Here is a 20781-nt window from a genome sequence, read left to right as displayed (position 1 = left end):
CACACCACTAATCCTACCCAAGGGGTTTACAGTGCATATCATATGCACGTAAAAACTATTTTTTTTGCGTATAAATTGCACGATAAATATAATTCATGCTATAGATACATTTCCATGAAATCATGTTGGACTATCAGACATTTGAAAGACTCCATGTATCTTTGTGTGTGTGTGTGTGTGTGTGTGTGTGTGTGTGTGTGTGTGTGTGTGTGTGTGTGTGTGTGTGTGTTGGGATTCAGGTGTCGAGCAGACAGTTATTGACAGCTGTCTGTGGAAGCTGTAATATAGAGGTGTTTTTGAAATGCACATCACTAACCTTGCAATTACAAGAAACAGCTGACAACAATGCCACTGCCAAGTGTGTTTCTTACACACAGAAACAACAAACCACAGCTGTCACCTGTCAGTCTCTCGCATAGCCAGACCTGCGCTTGAAGACCTGGGCCAGATTTACTAACAGTTTGCACCAGTGCAAACCTTTTTTTTTTTTGCGTTAAAAACTACTGTCAGGATTTAATAAAGACACACAGTGAAAAATTTGCGCTGAAAAGGCATGAATGCAGTTATTCTTGCGGCTGACCTTATTGCATAATTTGTAGGAGTTTCCCTTTCAGATGCAAAATTTATGCGGAGTTTAAGACATACTTTTTTGGGGCGGTAAATAATGGCGCAAACACCACACTGTTAGACTTTTCTGTAATTTCTACAGTTATTTACTTTAAATCCCCCAGTATTATACTGCTATTTCTCTTTACAGTAAATAACAATGATTCCAATTGCATCATGGGAATTTTCTATGACGTCTAACACCTCATACAGAGACTTACTGTATTTTTTAAATTTGCTGTATACTACTGTATTTGACGTAACTGCCTCTCTGGCTGGCACCATTCCACCGTGCTTTTTATTTCCTAATTGTTGCCTTACACCACGTGTCTACAACGCTATAATAGCCAGAGGCTGTCTATATTGGACACATTGAAGCGACCGGACCTTTAAATGCAAACCTGTTTATCCCTTGTAAGAACTAGTGCGAGCGCTTGGACTCGTATCGGACTACGTCTGAAATATAACGGCCGCGGCGCATCACTACACTGTCTGGGATTTGTCGTGTCGCGTCAGACAGACATCCAGTGTAGGTAATGGGGTCTGTCTTTTGTTGGATCGCGACGTTCGTGTCTGGCCAGGGGAAGAGACGGAATTCACTTCACCGAGAGAGAGATCAGCAAGCAAGGTAAAAAAAAACAAAACAAAAAAAAAACATTCTGTGTATGTTGACAGGATTGTGCCCAGTTTAACGTATGTTATAACGTTAACGTTAGCCTAACGTTACTCGTCGTCAACATGGCGGTAACGAACTTTACCATGGTAAACTGAGCTAACGTTTCATTTTACACACTTTGTTAGATTATTGAATTGTCGAGTTAAAATATGCCAACGAGCAACGCGTTTACATTAACAATAAATGTGAATAAACTAATGTGAAATTCTGTTTATATCCTAATGTTGGCCTACTGATGAGAACCTTATAGTTTTAGCATTAGTTTGCAAACTATACCATATTATAGTTTATTTTTATTTTTATGGAATTTAATATTTACTTCCATTTTTGTGTTTAAAGGCAACTGCAACAAAGCGCCAATTCGCGCCAGTGACTTAGCAAGATTCCAGAGGTAGGCCAGCCCATTTGTGATATATTTTGAGATAAGTTTGCTGAAATGATTAGCATACACTATGTGAAAATTGCTTTTGTGCCACTGGTGCAGACTAGGTAGCTAACAATATCTTATAAAATCTCTATAAAATTGGCTAACTTTATATCAAATAAGTGACCTTTGCATTATGTCTAACTTTATTACACAGCAAATGAACCAATCAGAAGATGGACCATTGTCTTTGTTCAGTCTCACCAGATTAAATGTATCCAGGTAAGCACTGCAGTAAAACTCTCACTAATTCATTCAGACCAAATCTAGCATTCTAAACAACTTAAGTTTATATTTTTGCATTATTTTTATATTTTATTAGCCAGCGACTCTACCATTGCAGTTCCACCTGACTAGGAAGGTCCTAATATCAGCGCACAGGTGGGTTAACTACTGTAAGAAGGAGAACGATCATCACACAGTGATTTCTTGCATGTATCTTACTGTGTATTTGTCTCAAACAGGTACTCCTTCACTGCAGACAAGCTGAAATGGGCTAAAATCATCTATTTCAGTCGTTCAACTTCTTTCTATGCATCTCAGCATTTTTGGACAGAATTTAGGATTTGTAAGTATTAAAATTTAATCTGGCATAATTTAATTTAGTTCTTTTGTATGCTATTTATTGACAAAAGCTGTTTACAAATATATATTAAGTTTTTGTGAAAATAATAATAAAAATTAACAAAAAAGGAGGTTAAAAATAATGTGACACTAATATTCTCTCTCTCTCTCTCTCTCTCTCTCTCTCTCTCTCATATAGTTTTGGAACCGGGATCTCCTCTGAAGGACTGAGTACATTTGTGTTTGTGGGCACGCATGCAGACCAGGGAACACTCTGATGTTGTCAATCAAGTTCTGAACAGGAACCAATCTTTGGAGAAGTTCATTTATTCACAAAGGTGGACAAAAACATTGTGTTGGCTTTTTAAAGATTATTTTGATGATGACTTTTACTCCTATGCTGTAGAAAAGATGGAGTAGACAGTCAGACATTGATAATAATAATAAATGTTTCTTGAGCATCAAAGAGACTTCTTTCAAAAACATTACGCCACTTAAATACTTCTTTTGGCCACCAGTGTACATGAATCCAACACATTTTTGGAAATAAGTGAAATTATTTTTAAGGTGGGGTTATGTGTCTTGTATTGTGAAAAGAACTGTGTTTTGTCCTGTTTTGGACATTTCCTTTTTGAATGCTTAATGTATTTATATTCTGCAGTTTTATGAATGTAATGGTTGATATTTCATTATAATACTTGTATAAGCTAAACAACCAATGACTCTACATTCATTTAGTCAAATGCTAATGTTTTGTTTATGATTTTATGTATGTTTTCAAAAATGTTTGCAGTGAAGGACAGCACATAATGTGTTAATTTAACACGTTTACACATCTTTGTGCTAACCTCTCTGACATATTTACTTTGTTAAAATCATTAACACAATGAATGAGTTAAAATTAACACAAAAAATGTTGTCTCTAAACTTACCCATTAATGTGTAAAAATTTCACACATCATTTCCAGCATTGGCATGTTTATTTTGTGATATATATGAAATGTTTTAAATAAAAAAATGGTATTTTGTGATAACTTTGTCTAATTGGTTTGTATGAAAGTAGTACTTATGTAGGATAAAAATAAAATTAATCATATATCAAAATTATCAAATCTAATTTATATTTAGTACAAATAAAAATAATTACAGTAGTGTACTGATTAGCTTAGTTTTTACAGTAATGCACTGTACTGATTAGCTTCGTTTTTACAGTAATGCACTGTATTACACAAAACTGAAATACGGTTTGGTACTGTAACTCTTAATTACAGTAACTTACTGGCAACAGTGTTGCCAGTAAGTTACTGTAAAAAACCCTTGAAAAGTCTAACAGTGCAGTAAACTGACTCGCACAAACCTTGGAGACGACGGAAAGACATATGGAGAGCATCGATCAGCTTTCGTTTTTGCTCTGACAGACGCAAGACCAGCCGAACGCTGTGAGTGTGTGTTAGAAATCAGGAATGCTGAGAGAACATTGTGTTTGGTAAGTTTTTCCTCTTCAAACCAAACTTGGGTCTCCAGCCGACAGTCTAAATCCCGACTGTCTAGAGCTCTTCCCATAATGTTACTCATTAGTTCATCATTAGATCAGCAGACGGAGAGAAGACAGTCTTTTGTGGCTGTTTGAACACATCCGACCACATGAGCGTTTACACTACGAAAGCAATCAGGTCGATTCTGTTTTCGACTACCTCTGGAAGTGGTTGAAAGTGGACAAGCTCAAACATTTTACACCCCGTTTACTCCTGTATTTAGCGTCGTCCACTTGTGATCCGATCGACCAAAACGCATCTTCATATACCAGCTGTAAACACGGCCTTTGAGTTTAAATGGTTCTTTCTGCTTATAAACTCCAAATTCACTAATACTATATTTGGAGAATATAGTAAGTAAGACTGTAAGAATAAATATACTTTTATATAAAGCATTGGTCTACATACTGAAAACAAAAAACAGTCACTGTATACTGAAACATATGTAAGGTCAGTTGATAAGGGAAGAAGGAGACGGGAACCGGCTAACGTTCAAACACTTTAATAATAAAATAATTAACAAACACAAAACGAATCTCACAGACGACTGCCACACACACATAAACAAAACATAACGTAAAGTCCAGGCCTGGTCCTCTCTCGTCCTTCACTGTCGTTTCCAATTCTCAAATCTTCCTTTTCCTGAATAGACCTCTCGTCATTCTTTTTCCTCTCCTCTCCTCTCCTCTCCTCTTTCTCCCACCTTTCAGCATTCAAAAATAATTGCATAGTTATCCTCAAATTAATGCCTAACTGTTTTACAACACACTGAGAGAAAAGGCCAAGCCAATTACTATTCTGCATTCACCTTACAGAAGAGGATATTATGCTAATGACCCTCCCTACATGAACATAAAAAGGCCTTTATTTCCTCCGACAGACTCTCTCTCTCTCTCTCTCTCTCTCTCTCTCATTAAATGCATTAAATCATAGAATCATTTTTTTTTTCAATAAGGGAAGGCTATTCCAGACAGGCATAGATGTTCCACACATTATCTTTGGTAGTGACAGTAAAAATATCCCCGAGAATAAGGGTCAAGTGTGAACTTTGACTGTGTGTTATACACATGTTCATTTTTCGCAAGCATATGTGTGTGTGTGTGTGTGCTTGCTCTATGATTGGCCTGTGTTGACACTTTCACACTTTTACACACATGTGGACACACATCTCCTCACTCTCCCACTGCAAGCACAAAGTGTTTATTAAACTGAGACCAGATGAACCACAAGAGCTTTCAGCCACATGCCTTCATTTAAAATAAACACATTAAATAAGTAATAACATCTCAGAGTCGCTAGATATTTATGAACACAACCTAAAATATAACCATAACCATAACCATGCAAAAAACAAAAAAAACAAAAAAAAAAACATTGACAACTAAATGTTTTACAATGGCTAAAATGACAGCAGCATGTAAATAAAGTCTTGATGAAATGAAAGTAGCAACAGATCTTTTTTCTTCTGTATTGTGATGAATATCCGAGTGTAACGGATAATTGTAAAAGGAGAAAATGTAGTAACTTGTTGGTTGGATAATGAGATACACACAAACATTAATGTGAGCTTGCAGTCGATTGTGGATGGGTTGAACCCTCTGGTGCTCTTCGCGGTTCGGTCAAAAAATGAACAAATACATTTTTTTTGTTCAATGAAATGAAATGAATTTTACTATATTTTAGGTTGATAATGTTTTTTATTTAATATTTTGTATTTTTAGGGGATTGTATAGTACTAAATTATATTTACGCTGTATTTATAATCTATTTATTCCCTTTTTGAGCATAGACCTGAAAATGAATTTCCAAATTAAACTGTGGTAAAAAAAATATAATTATTCTTTAGAGTAGGCTACAGACTTAAGTTTGACCTCTTTTTAAAGATGACACTTGGCAGATTATTGTTGAAGTGAAAAGTTAAAAAAAGTGAGCTTAAAAATTGTTATGAAAAATGCACACAAATAGTATTTTAAATTTTCATATGAATTTTTTTTTTCAAAAACACATTTTACTCTAAAACTGCAGGAAAATGTTGCGTTCCAAATTTGAGCTTGATATGTCAAAAAATGATCTATCAGTAAGATTGCGTTTGGCTGCAGTACCAAAAGTTTCCACTAGAAGAAATTTGTTTCCCATTCGTTTCCAATTCGCTCATTTTTGACCGCGAGGAACACAAGTTTGACTATTTTTTACAGGACCATTTAACCTTTTCGAATCATGTCCATGATTTTTTGTGTGTGTTCACATCGCACCTTTACCAAGTTTCGTACTGAAGTTTCGCAGTGAAAAAACCCAAAACGTAACCTTTTTTGAAGAGCACCAGAGGGTTAAGCGCAAGTCATGAAAACGACTTCTCTCAATGACATATGCAGATGTCATTGAGAGAAGTCGTTTTCATCAGAAGATCCAGTTATGACATTACAAGGTCTGAATTTTTACATACATGCATGAATAGTTCACAATAAGATCTATAACATTTACAAAACAGAGTGTTTTCTGTCTGTATTGCACAAATTCATAGTGTGTTCATAATACATTTAAGGATTTGTGTAATCACAGTATCACCCAGTTGTTGAGGTCCATCTTTTAACATGTTTTCGAGATTCTCCTCAGATGTTCATGGTTCTCAATCCAGACACATTACGTATTCAGATATTTAACATGGCTTCTGATGCACCTCAGCCTGACATTACTGGCGCCGAGACTTGCATGTTAAGTCCAGCATTAGCCAGATTCATTTCTCAGGGCGCAGACTGGCTGTCAGTGTGCTGTAATGAAGTCCAGCAGCTGATGAACCTGGAGATCACTCCAAACAACAGAGAACACAGCCGGATCATACATCCCCATGTCATATTCAAACCATTCACCCGCCATTACGAGTCAATGACCTGAAGATGGATGCAAACCCACAGCAATCACACACATATCACTGGAGTGAAGAGGAATACAACAGCTTCAGTCCTTTCTCGTCTTATGAACTTTTCTTGTTTTCAAGAAAAAAAAAAAATGCTAATGAAACATATAAACAATGAATAATTCATGCGAGTAAACATTTTCCTCTATCTGAGAAGCTTATGCATAATTTATATGATAATTTCACAATATTTCAGTGTTTTAGACCGTTTCCTCACTCATACTGACCCAAATTTATCTGTTCATAATTCATACAGCATGCACAGACATTTACTGTTGTCTCACTGTATCCTCCATATTCGGTGGCTTCAGTAAGAACTAGAATGCTGCAGACTAATCATACTCATGTTTCCCATAACTGGACTCAAAATATATAAATATTAATTCGCAATCAGCAAATCACACAGTGTGCAGCACACCCAGAGTTTAAGCTGCATTATGCATCATTATAAGCTAACATGGGAGGGTGGATGGGCTTTATACTGCACAAATAGATTTATATGCAGTGAGATATTTGTGCATTAGTGCATGCATGTGTTCGCATTTAACTGTGCTTTGCTGTGTGTGTGTGTGTGTGTGTGTGTGTGTGTGTGTGTGTGTTTAAGGTTAAATAATTACAGATGGTTTTAGTTATCTTCTCTCTGTAAGACTGTTCTCATTCATTGCTTGAGGCAAAAAGAGTAGAAGTGTTGGAAATGTGCTCTGTCATTGGAAAAAAGTTTTAGGGAATATAGATTATAAGTAGCATACAAAATATAGAAAAAAACTGTAACACTTTAGCTTACACTTTATTTTAAGGTGTCATTGTTACAGTGTAATTATATATTTAAGGACTGAGTAATATTAAGCAACTACATGTACTTACTATAGGGTTAGGGTAGGGTTAGGGTTTGGTTGAGGGTTAGTTGCATGCAATTATGCATCATTTACTGTTATTACTATGGTAAGTACATGTAACATATGTAACAAGGACACTGTAAAATAAAGTGTTACCCATCTACTGACTGTAAGTAACTTTGCAACTACGTCATCTTATTCTACTAACCCGAACATAACAGTCTCTACAGTCTACTAATGACTCTAAAGTAGCTTCAAACTTACTTATAGTTAGTAGAATGTCTAAAGTGGACCATCAAAATAAGGTGTAACAAACTAAATAAATATATTTACACTTTATTTCGATTGTCCACTTCTACCTATAAGTAACTTTGCAACTACATGTCAACTAACTCTTAGAGTATTAGAAAGCTGGTATTGGTACAATAAGTTGACATGTAGTTTCAAAGTTACTTACAGAAGTGTAACCCTTTAACCTCACGCATTAAGAGACTTTTACGTGACGTATTTGCAATATTTATTTATTTATCTAATAAACAATATTCTTTTTATATATATATATATTTGTCAAGGATGAAAAAAGAGGGGATTTATGTGATTATTGTTTTTCAAAGCAATGAAAAATATTGAAGATTTTGTTCTTTGTTCAAAAGAACAGCTATTTATTTATTATCTATTTATTCTATTTATTTGACATAGAATCTTTTGTAACATTATGAGTGTCTTTGCTGTCACTTTTGATCAATGTGTCCTTGCAGGAAAAAACAATTACTTTTCTTTCAATAAATAAAATAAAAATCTCACTGACAACACACTTTTGAATGGGAGTGTATGCAAACTGGGTCAATGATGTTTTGACAAAGTTGAAATGTGCAAAATTGTCTCTCTGTCAGAGTTTGGCAGCTTCTTCTCTCCCACAGTCTCCAGCTGTCCAGTCAAGTCTCTCTCTCTCTCTCTCTCTCTCTCTCTCTCTCTCTCTCTCTCGTTCAGATGCAGAAGTGGCCAGACCTCAGTGTGTGGATGCTGTCCTCTGCCCTGATCAGACCTCGTCTGCTAACCGGATGATGATGATGAGAATATGGGATCCAGAAGATTCCAGCAGACTGTTGATTATAACCGGATCATTTTAGTTTTGTCGTGTCACAGCATAAATGTGAGACATGGAGACAGATGCACATTTGGTAACACTTTATTTTACAGTGTCCTTGTTACATATGTTACCTGTATACCATAGTAATAACAGAAATTATGCATAATTACATGCAACTAACCCTCAACCAAATCCTAATCCTACCCTAACCCTATAGTAAGTACATGTAGTTGCTTAATATTACTCAGTACTTAAAGGTACTGTATGTAACTTTTTCACTCTACTAAAGCATAAAAATACCATAATATGTTTGCATATATTGAGGAAACATGCTTAGTTCACATACTCGTTTCTCAAAAAAACAACAACAAAAAAACACTTCTACAGCCAGTTATTTTACTTTGAAATGTGCGTTTCCAGGCTGGAATGTGTGTTATTGTTGGTCTGTGATACTGCACCTTGCCAATTTTCATTGTCCATTGCGCTCGTTCCTGTTGTGTGTTCTCAAACTGGCAACCCGTGTGAGTGCTGTCCAGTCTGAGGAACAGGAGGCGGGAGAAACCACGATCTCCGATATTTTGAATTGGACTGCAGTACCTATCTCGACCACTAGTTGTCATTCTCACAGACTGCACCTTTAAATATATAATTACACTGTAACAATGACATCTTAAAATAAAGTGTAACGTACTCGGTTACTAACGTAACCTCGGTTCTCTCTAGAAGAGGGAACGAGTACTGCGTAAGATATCTTACGCTAGGGGAAAATCCTTTTCCGCGAGATATTGAAGCCAAAAATTATCCTTAATTTTGTAATAATGCAAAACGCGTTGCAGCAGCAATGCAGACATAGGCGAGACAGCTCGCGCGCCTATTGGCTGCTCTGCGGCAACTGCAGCAGCCTATCGAGCGAGGCCTGGCGTGACGTCAGACCCAATCAGGGCACTTCGCGCCCGCTGCGTCACGTCCCGCCGAAATGGGCGTGGTCTAGGCCTATAAATATCGCTCGCAGGCAGCTATTATCTGGTTTTTCATCATCGAAGCAACCAGAGCGTGTGCATGCACGGCAAGATACGCAGTACTCGTTCCCTCTTCTAGAGAGAACCGAGGTTACGTTAGTAACCGAGTACGTTCTCTTACGAGAGGTCTCTCGTACTGCGTAAGATATCTTACGCTAGGGGACCCAATGTAAAACGCCGTGCATGCTGAGATCTGACACCAAAGACCCAAGGGCGAAAGCCCGGGGTACATATAGTGCACAATCACTCAGTGAACTCACAGAGAGTCCGGGAAGAAGGAGGGGTGCAGCCTCACTTTTCCACATAAAGTAGCGTCGAAGGGACGCAAATTTCATCATACAGACAGGGCGGGGTACGGCCTGAACTGATGGGAAAAAATGTGGGTCTTACACAGTTTGCCCAGCTTTAAACTGTCGAAAATTGAGCTGTGCTCAGTAAACGCAGCATTCTGAGCTGAACGCATCAGGTCAGATAATACTGGTAGTTTAGACCGACAGCAGCCTGGCCTGCAGGGCGGGAACCTCTAGGTTATAAAACCTTATAAATGTAGACGGGGAGGCCCAGCCTGCCGCCATACAAATATCTTGCAGGGCAATCCCACTTGACCAGGCCCACGAAGAGGCCATGCCTCTCGTGGAATGCGCTCTGACACCCAAAGGGCACTGCATGCCCTTGGAGGCGTATGCCAGCGCTATAGCATCAACTATCCATCTGGATAGGCTCTGTTTCGACGCGGCTAGTCCCTTAGAACGTCCGCTAAACGAAACAAAGAGCTGTTCCGTCTGTCTGAAAACAGACGAGCGAGACACATAAGCTCGTAATGCCCTGACTGGGCAAAGGAGGCTCGCGTCTCTTTCCTCATCAGGGACCGGTAGGGCTGACAGAGAGATAATCTGCGCCCTAAACGGTGTGTTGAGGGATTTTGGAACATAACCGTGCTTAGGTTTGAGTATAACTTTTGAGTCATTGGGCCCAAACTCCATGCACGCCGCGCTCACAGAGAGCGCGTGCAGATCCCCTATGCGCTTCACTGAAGCGAGAGCCAGCAAAAACACCGTTTTGAAAAACAGGTGTTTCAAATCGATTGACTGTAAAGGCTCAAATGGCGCACCTTTCATGGCTTCCAGAACCGTAGAAAGGTCCCATACGGGGACTGAGGGAGGTCTGGGAGGATTCAGTCTCTTAGCTCCTCTAAGGAAGCGGATGACTAAATCGTTCCTTCCTATTGACTGACCAAGCGTTGTTTCTGAGAACGCTGCTATAGCCGCCACATAAACTTTGAGCGTGGAGGGGGCCCTGCCCCCATCCAACAGCTCTTGTAGGAAGGAAAGCACCTCCGTCACATCACAGTTTGTGGGTGACACACCACGGGCTGTGCACCAGCCCGAAAACACTGACCATTTCGAAGAATAGAGTCGTCTTGTAGACGGAGCTCTAGCCTGCGTGATCGTGTTTAATACTCCTTTAGGGAGTCCAACATGTACCCGTTGATGGCCCAGACATGAAGGGACCATAGTTCCGGGTGAGGATGCCAGATCGAGCCGCGGGCCTGTGAGAGGAGATCTCTCCTCACTGGTACTGGCCACGGGGCAGTACTTGCTAACTGCATCACGGCTGGGAACCAAGGTTGGTTTTTCCAGAACGGTGCTACCAGCAGTACTGAGCATCCTTCTTCCCTGATCCGTTCTATCACCTGAGGCAGGAGAGAGACGGGGGGAAAAGCATAGAGCGGGCGGCGGGGCCACACATGGGCCAGCGCGCTCCTGCTCTTGGAGAAAAATTCTTGACAGTGAGCGTTTTCTTGAGACGCAAACAGGTCCACTTCCGCTCTGCCGAATTTCTTCCACAGCAGTTGGACTGTCTGTGGGTGTAGAGACCATTCGCCTGCCGGAACATTGTTCCTGGACAGTCTGTCTGGTCCTATATTCATGATCCCTGGCACGTGCGCTGCTCTGAGCGAGCGCAGGTTGCACTGAGCCCATACCAGGAGGCGTTCTGCCAGCCTGTACAGTTTCTCGGATCTGATGCCGCCCTGGCGATTTATGTAGGACACCACAGACATGTTGTCCGAACGGACCAAGACGTGGTGACCTTTTATTTGGGGACAAAAACGCGTCAGCGCGTTGTCTACTGCCAGCATTTCGAGGCAGTTTATGTGCAGGAGCTTCTCCCGTTCTGACCACTGGCCGAAGAACGGTCTGCCCTCGAGCAGCGCTCCCCATCCCGAGGTGGACGCGTCCGTGGACACCACTTTCACCCTCGAGGAAGTCCCCAGGCTTACACCTGATTGGTACCAGTCGTTCGCTTTCCAGGGTTTCAGAGCTGTAACGCATTTCTGATTGACCCTGAGGCGAAGCAAACCGGGTGCCCACGCTTCGCGTGGGACTCGCGCTTTCAGCCAAAACTGCAGCGGGCGCATGCGGAGCAGACCCAGCTGGAGCACTGACGATGCTGAGGCCATGAGACCTAGCATCTTCTGAAATCTCTTGAGCGGGACAGACGCGCCGCAGCGAAAAGAGTTCGCTGTGCGTCGAATGTCTACCGCGCGCTGTTGTGATAGTCGCGCTATCATGGATAGTGAGTCCAGTTCTGTGCCCAGGAAAGATATTTTCTGACTGGGTGACAGGGAGCTCTTCGCCCAATTGACACTCAGACCCAAATCCTCGAGGTGATCGAGTAAAATGGTCGTGTGTTCTATGAGCACTGCGCGAGATTGCGCTAGAATCAGCCAATCGTCCAAATAGTTCAGCACTCACATGCCTCTCATTCTGAGGGGTGCGAGCGCCGCATCCATGCACTTCGTAAATGTACGGGGTGCTAGGGACAAACCGAACGGCAGGACTGTGTACTGATATGCCTGGCCCTCGAAGGCGAATCTCAAATATCGCCTGTGACGTGACGCTATCTGTATTTGAAAACACGCGTCTTTCAGATCTATTGACACAAACCAATCTCCTTGGCGAATCTGCACAAGGATTTGCCTGGTCGTGAGCATCCTGAACTGTCGCTTCACAAGCACTTTGTTCAGTTGCCTTAGATCTAGTATGGGTCTGAGACCCCCGTCTTTTTTCGGTACCAGGAATTATCTGCTGTATAGCCCTCCCTCGCTCTGATCTTGAGAGAGAGGTTCTATGGCCCCTTTGCTCAATAGTTTCGTCACCTCGGCTCGAAGTAGATGTGCTACTTCTGTTTTTACCGTGGTCTCGACGCGCGCCACATAGCGGCGAGGGCGTCGGCGAAACTGCAGCGAATAGCCTCTTTCTATAATGTTCAGCACCCACTTCGAAACCCCGGGTAGCTTTGCCCATGCGTCTGCATGGATAGCTAGGGGTCGAATACGAAGCGCGCTCCGCTCGCTCAGCGATGGAGAAGCTTCGGTGTGCTGTAACACAAGCGTGTCGCTCGTGACATTTGAGGCATGGGGCGCGCTGATGACAGCGGGCAGATTGCCCGCGCTCGACTCCTCTGCGGTGGTTAACCGCGAGGGGGAGGGCTGGGCGGTTCCCGTGGGAACTGTCATGTCTATGTGTGGATGTGGGCGCGGGACAGCGGGCACATTTATCACACCGAAAGCATCGTTCGCTTGCGTGAAGCGAGTGCACGTTGGTTTCGTTTTTACAGAAACCGTGAGACATGCATAACGCGGTGTTAGTGGGCACATTCACCATGTTTGAAGCGCAATCGGTCTGAGCCGATTCATGTGCGCGAGCCCTGTGTGACGGGCTGTGCTTGTGTGCAGAGATGGGCACTGGGCAGTGGGCATTCTTCTTACACATAAAGCACCATCGGCCGTGGCCGGGACACCAGAAAAAATTCACACTTATGGGATTTATCTGGGTAGCCGTAAAAACGGCGTTTGTGTGCAGGCAAGCGGGTGACAGAACCGACTTGTTTACTGCAGGATACACTGGAACAGTCACATTTACTGGAACTGAACGAGCGAGAAGTTGCCATAGAAACAGAGAGCGTCAACATGCTGGCGTTTATTGCAGGCCTGCGTGCATTACAACAGGCTTGTTCACTGCAATATTGACATTTCCAGTCGCCTGAATTCCAGAGGGGAATGGGAAATGTATAGGAAAAAGGAGGTTGGTCCGTCCGCAGCGGGACCAGAAAAACTCCCTTTTTTCCTTACGCCAGTGACGCACGGAACACCATAGAAACGGTGTTTGGGTGTAGGCGAGCGGGTTTGTACAACGCGCTCGTTGGCTGCAAAATACACATCTGCAGTCGCCTTTTCAGGGAACTGACAGAGCGAGCATTGACGGCATAATTTTATCTGCCGGTAGACCCGGGGATCGAACGCGGGTCTCTCGCGTGCAAAAACCTGAGAGTCTGCCACTGGGCCACAGGGGGAGACACATTGTAACTCAGTTAGCGCGAGTATTATAAGAGAGCGTCAACGTGCTGGCGTTTGTTTGCAGGCATGCGTGTATTACAACAGGCTTGCTCACTGCAATACAGACATTTCCAGTCGCCCGAACTTCAGAGGGGAATGAGAAATGTACGAGAAAGAGGAGGTCGGTCCATCCGCGGGGGGACCAGAAAACGCTCTTTTCTCCTTTCGCCAGTGACGCACGGAAACCATAGAAACGGTGTTTGGGTGCAGGCGAGCGGGTTGTGCAACGCGCTCGTTGGCTGCAAAATGCACGTCTGCAGTCGCTTTTCAGGGAACTGACAGAGCGAAGCATTGGCGGCATAATTTTAAACTGCCGCTAGACCGGGATTCGAACTCCGGTCTCTCGTGAGAAAAACCAATGATTCCGCCACTGAGCCACAGGGGGGGAACGCAAAGGTTTTCGGATACACGAGCATATAAGAGCGTCACATGCTTTCTTCGGCGTATGCTTGCAGGCGCGCTTGTATTAAAACAGGCTCGCCTGCTGCAATATTGATATTTCCAGTCGCATGATCAGGGAACTGGGAATATGTATGAGAAATTGAAGGTCAGTCCATCCTCGGAGGGACTAAAAAACACATCTTTCTCCTTTCGCCGGTGAGTGACGCATGAATGGGGCGCAGAAGGCAGGGTAGCTTTCTTATAACGTAAAGAAAAACTAACCCCGACCGTCCGCTTCCAGCCTCCCTTGTGAGCGGCGCAGTTTGCGCGGCTTGAACAGAGGGAGAGAGAAAGCTAGCCCCGTGACCGCCCGCTCCTGACATCCTCTGTGAGCGGCGCGGTGTGCGCGGCTCGAACAGAGGGAGAACAGGTATCGTCCCCCAAGCAGGCAAGGCAAGCGGGCGAACCGGCAAGCTTTGCGGGTTGGGGGGGGGGGCAGAGGAGCAGTCTCGGAGAAGGATGCCAGGTGAGTCCTCAGAGTCACCATAGGCAGTACCTAACTCGCAGTGAGGGCAGTCGCCGTCAGCGAGTGCGAGAGCTGCGTGATCAGGAAAAGGGGCGTCTTGAAAAAGACGCCCAGCTCTTTTAGTGCAATGGGAGTGTGTGTCGCGGCGGCGAGCACACACACATACATAAACACAGTAGCAGAGAAAGGATATAATGCCGGAAAGCGCAGCAGGAAGGCAAGGAAGGCGGCGCGGCCAGCGACTTCAGTGACTCGTCCCGCTGAAGGTGCTCTCTCTCGACGGCGCGGCTTCTAATCCAGCTCCAGCGATGCGTGTGCTTCGCTTGAAGGATGAAAAATCAGATAATAGCTGCCTGCGAGCGATATTTATAGGCCTAGACCACGCCCATTTCGGCGGGACGTGACGCAGCGGGCGCGAAGTGCCCTGATTGGGTCTGACGTCACGCCAGGCCTCGCTCGATAGGCTGCTGCAGTTGCCGCAGAGCAGCCAATAGGCGCGCGAGCTGTCTCGCCTATGTCTGCATTGCTGCTGCAACGCGTTTTGCATTATTACAAAATTAAGGATAATTTTTGGCTTCAATATCTCGCGGAAAAGGATTTTCCCCTAGCGTAAGATATCTTACGCAGTACGAGAGACCTCTCGTAAGAGAACTGCACATTTTAACTAACGACAATTTTCCTTGCAATGTGGTCACGGTTCCATTTGAATTTTAGTTTGAATGCACTGTTTAGTTATCCGTATTTCCAGTGCTGTCTCAATGTTCCTTGGTTGGCGCAGGAAATATGGCATCTTTGCTCATGGAGTTATGGAGGTTTTTGAGCCAGTCACCTGAGCCATGTAACGTATGGGAGCGCGGGAAAATGGCATCTCAACAACACTATGTTTGCTGCGTCCGAAACCTGATAAATGCTGCCTTCTGAGGTCGCATTTCAAGATCAGAAGGAATCAAAGCACATCCGAAAGCAATGTTAGTTTCACTTCCTGTCTCCTGAGATTCCTTCATCTGATCGATTTATTTAAGGCAGCATAGATGTATCCTTCGCTGCCTTTGATATCCCAGAATCCTGTGCTTTCCAGTCTGTGACAGTTGAGCTAGAAAAATAAAGATGGCGTCTGAAAGTTGCGGCTGGTCGTCAGTTTGCGTGTAAAAGTACATTTTCGATTAACGTTTCCCACATATTTCTAGCGATAAATTACTATTGTCGTCATTAAATATTCACTCAGTTTTCACCAAAGCTCGCTCTATTTAGCTGTAGATCATTAAACTGTTACACTGCCTCAGAAGTCTGTCCGAAATCAGTTTCGTGAGGAACCTTCGTGCGCAGTAGCTGAGTCATTGCCTGATAGGGCAGCGAGGCAACAAGTCACCGCCTACATAAGCTCAGAGATTATTACCCATCCCAGACAGCTACACGAATGCGTACTTGTGGAGTGTTACGAATTGCATTCTAATACTTGGAAAAGTTACTCATATTTCCAGATCTGGCCCACATCTGGACCGGACCGTGTGGAATCCAAGTGCACCAGATGTGGGCCGGATCTGGGCCGACACTATGTTGCTGTCTGGGATGTTCCTGAGTTGGGCGTGCCATAAACTTTAAACTTGGGGCAGGGGAGAACGAATGCTGCTGTTAATGATAGGCTGTTCTTTATTATTTTTTTAGACAACGCTACATCACCTTGTCTTGTTGTTAAAGTAGTGCATATTTACATAGGCCTATATGAATAATAATTTGAAGCGTAGCTAGGCCTATTGTAAGTGAAAATAGCCTGTATTTGACCGAAAATCCATCAATCCATCAACAAGCTATCTAGATAGCGAGGTGATTGTTTATGGTTGTTAAAGAAAGGGGCTAAATATCATTTTGGCTTTAATTTCCCCCAAAATAGGCAAGAAACCGGGTGCAGCTACTCCATGATTCATGTTCTTTCCGACTAAAAAACACTTGGATGCGATCAGCACGAAATAACGACTTCAGAAGTGGAAGTAGGAAATGTACGAAAGCACGTGAAGAGCTCCGTCAAAGTAGCAGACAGGTCCAAAAACAAATTGGGCACTAATAAAACATCTATAATATAATACAATTTAGCAATTTTTGTGGCGCTTTTGCAGGAATTTTATTTCGTCCAAATCCACGGCTGAATGTGTCAGTAAGAAGATGGTCCAGACGGTGTGGTTGCGGCTTCTTCCAGCTGGTTCTGACTGACGGGACCGCGTATTTCCCCGCGCAAAGACGCGCGGATTCGAGTTTGCGTTGTTGCGTTTATGGTCTCAGATCTTCCGATAAAAACATCGGCTAAAATCACGCGGAATGTAAATGGCATTAAAACACTGCATCTGCAATTCTAGGAAATGTCATCTCATCCTTTTGATATTGTGCTCTGCCTTACTATTTTCAAGTTCAGTGATGCTTTAAATGAACTGAAATAAATATAATTTAACACTAAGTGTGTAAATGTTTTAATTGTAAGCATTTTCTGGCACTGTGCTCAGTGCTTTGCCACACTCCCTAGTGACAGAACTGTGTTCTGCCTGATTTTCCCCTCTGAAGAAGACCGTGGGCGCACTAATGTGATTAATAATGATGGTACAGGAGTGAAATTAATAGCTACTTAAGTAATTAGGCTGAGGAGAGCACTCATCATATTATTCATCTGCATGCTAACACTTCTCATTACACACACCTGAATGTCAATATTGCTTTCAGTTGTGCTTTTAAATAGAGAAATTAGTATTCTTCAGTATATTTAAAGGCTATGTAGTAAGATGTGATCCTGTAATCCTCATACCAATATTTGCTATTTGTGTTTCTTTTATGTAGCCTATTTATTATATTACTTCCATTTGATCCTGTTTTATGCATTAGGTATAGCCTATTTGAAAGATAGGCCTATATAAATAAATACAATAATAATAATTAATATGCTTAATGCTTGATAATTATCTTATCAACATATTTCAAAAAAAAAAATATACTTTAATAAATGCACAATATTTAATATGGGAAAAGATAAAGGTCTGTTATTTTGTTGCAAAGAGACTATTTTTGTTGTAAATTCATAAATGTATGAATCATTTGACGCGTTTCCTATATTTGTAATTATACAAGCTATTTATAATTATACATTTTATGGTAACATTTATTTTACATTGTCCATGTAACAAATACATGTAATTACTATAGGAATGATTATAGTTACATGCAACTAACCCTAAACCAAATCTTAACCATAACCCTAACTATATATAGTTAGTGGGCTACATGTTAATTACTATTAGGCTACTTAGTGCTTATTTGTAATAGGCTACTTAAGGCCACCTTAAAATAAAGTGTAACACATTTTATTTATATTTCTGATGTTGAGTTCACATCAATGTTTCACTTCAATACAGTGTCATAACATCTGCACATATAAAGTCGCCGTAAAAATTATTATATAGGCTAATTCTAGTCCTTAATTTAGACTTTTAGCGAGGTCTAAATCATCGACGCTTACTTCAGCATACCTGATGTTTTCCTGAAAGAGATTCACCACGGCTCAGGTGAACTCGTCCTGCCTGCAGTTCCTCTCTCAGCCTACAGGGGGCGCTAGAGCACCACAGAATCCAGGAGCGGGTGAGAGATTCACGGAGGCCCCGAGATGCGACTCCAGCTCGGGTAAACTAACACAACACATGCTCTGAGTGTTTGAGAGGTGGGTGGGTGTTTATAAGCTGTAAATAAGATCTGATATTCTGCGAGTAGCCTATCTCATATGTGTGGAGTTCGCACTGTGAGCGACAATTTATGAGTAGGCCTATTTTTTGCATGTGTGTATATAGACCTATGCATGCGCGAGCGTCTGATGAGGAGGCCAGAGAAGCATCTGAATTTTAATGATGTTGAAGATGATATTGTGTGTCCTTCAGCCTGTTATACTGACACAAGCTCTCCATAAATCATCATATAAGCCCATCGTAAAATCAATATCAAACTGCAACCTCAGCGCCGACGCACTCTCCGCCTCTCTCTCTCTCTCTCTCTCTCTCTCTCTCTCTCTCACACACACACACACACACGCACACACAACAGCTGAAACTTTCGCCGTAATGCCGCTCGACCTATAGGTTAAGATCAGAGCGTGTTTAATTTGTTTTGTAATAGAGACTTTCTAATCCGTAATGAAATGTCTATTAGCCGGGCTTTGCTGGGAACATTGGTGATCAGCTCGTGAAACAGACACGGCAATTACGTGTGTGTGTGTTTGTCCTGGAGTGAGTGAAGCCAGTTTATCCGCTCGATAATGTTAATCCAGTGAAGAGAGACCGCGCGTTTCAGACTCACGCAGGCTTTCTATCCCAGACGCGCTTTTGATCTCGCTGTCCTGTGCTGGCCCTTCAACTGAGCACACACACACACACACACACACACACACACACGCACGCACGCACGCACGCACGCACGCACGCACACACACACACACACACACAAATGCTTGCGAAAAATTAACATGTTTACTTAGCTATCTAAATGGGGACATTTCATAGGCGAAATGGTTTTTATATTATATTGTCCAAATATACTGCCCAAAAAACCTTTAATTTGCTACTTTATTTTTATTTTTATTCCAGTTTTACAAATGAGGACGTTCCTAAAGGGAGGGTTTTTGGAGATCTTGTCAGGTTTTGGTCACTTCTGGGTACAAATTTGTCAACAAAATATAGTTACAGTTTTTCTCGATTGTTTACACACATTTTCTGAAAGCATGCCTCATATTCTCAGAACTCTACACACAAATCCAAAAAAACACACACAATGGGCAAAACCCCTCAATTCTCCTGCAAAATGAAACTTTACATTCAAAACAATGTTATTTCTTCTCAAAATGGTATTTTGTTTTCAAATGACACACACACAAACCATCAAATGAATAGACATTTATAAGAACCAGTTGAACACTGATGTGCTCAATGTAAAACACTATGATGAATGGAAAACACTTCTTCTCCATTCATCATAATGACTTAGGCCTTTTTTTGTTCAGTGTTACACTTACTACAGACAGTACATACATAAGTGTGCTGTAAAATATTTGAGAATATTGTTTTTATACTCAGAACACACAAATACACGGTAACAAATATATTTTATTTTTCCCACAAAAACAATGTACACAGTGTACATCCCAACCAACACAAAGTTGTACATACAGTGGTCTACATACAAAACACCAGAAGAATTTACTGTATAGTTACAGTAAAAAAAAAAAAAAACATCCAATGTTGGCATCCATTGCTCCGTTGAAGAGCTGACCTGTTGCCCTTTATGCTAAAGCTCTGATTGCTAATTGTAAAACTGTGTGACGGGTGTTTGCCCATGTGATGAGTCAGTGTGCATATCTGAATGGCAGTGTGTTCCTTGTGAAAACAAGAGATTTTCTGCATGAAAATTGTGCCAAAAGCAGAGAATTGTGTGTAGTGTTTTGAAAAAAGTGTGTTTTAGAAGTACAGTGTCAGTGTAAAGCAGGAATTGTGCTTGTAGTTTAGCAGAATTGGTTCAGGGGGTTGGTGAATGAGTTACATGTTGTGGTCATTGTGTCTCAAGTACCAGAAAATGTGTGTAAACAACTGAGAAAAACTGTAAGTAGGTACACACACACACACACACACACACACACACACACACACACACACACACACACACACACACACACACACACACACACACACACACACACACACACACACACACACACACACACACACACACACACACACACACACACACACACACACGCAGTCCCATTAGCTCCATTATAATAGTAAAAGT

Source organism: Leuciscus leuciscus, assembly GCF_965113295.1.
Source record: "Leuciscus leuciscus genome assembly, chromosome: 7".
NCBI lineage: Eukaryota > Metazoa > Chordata > Actinopteri > Cypriniformes > Leuciscidae > Leuciscus > Leuciscus leuciscus.
Note: the sequence above shows the minus strand (reverse complement) of the source record.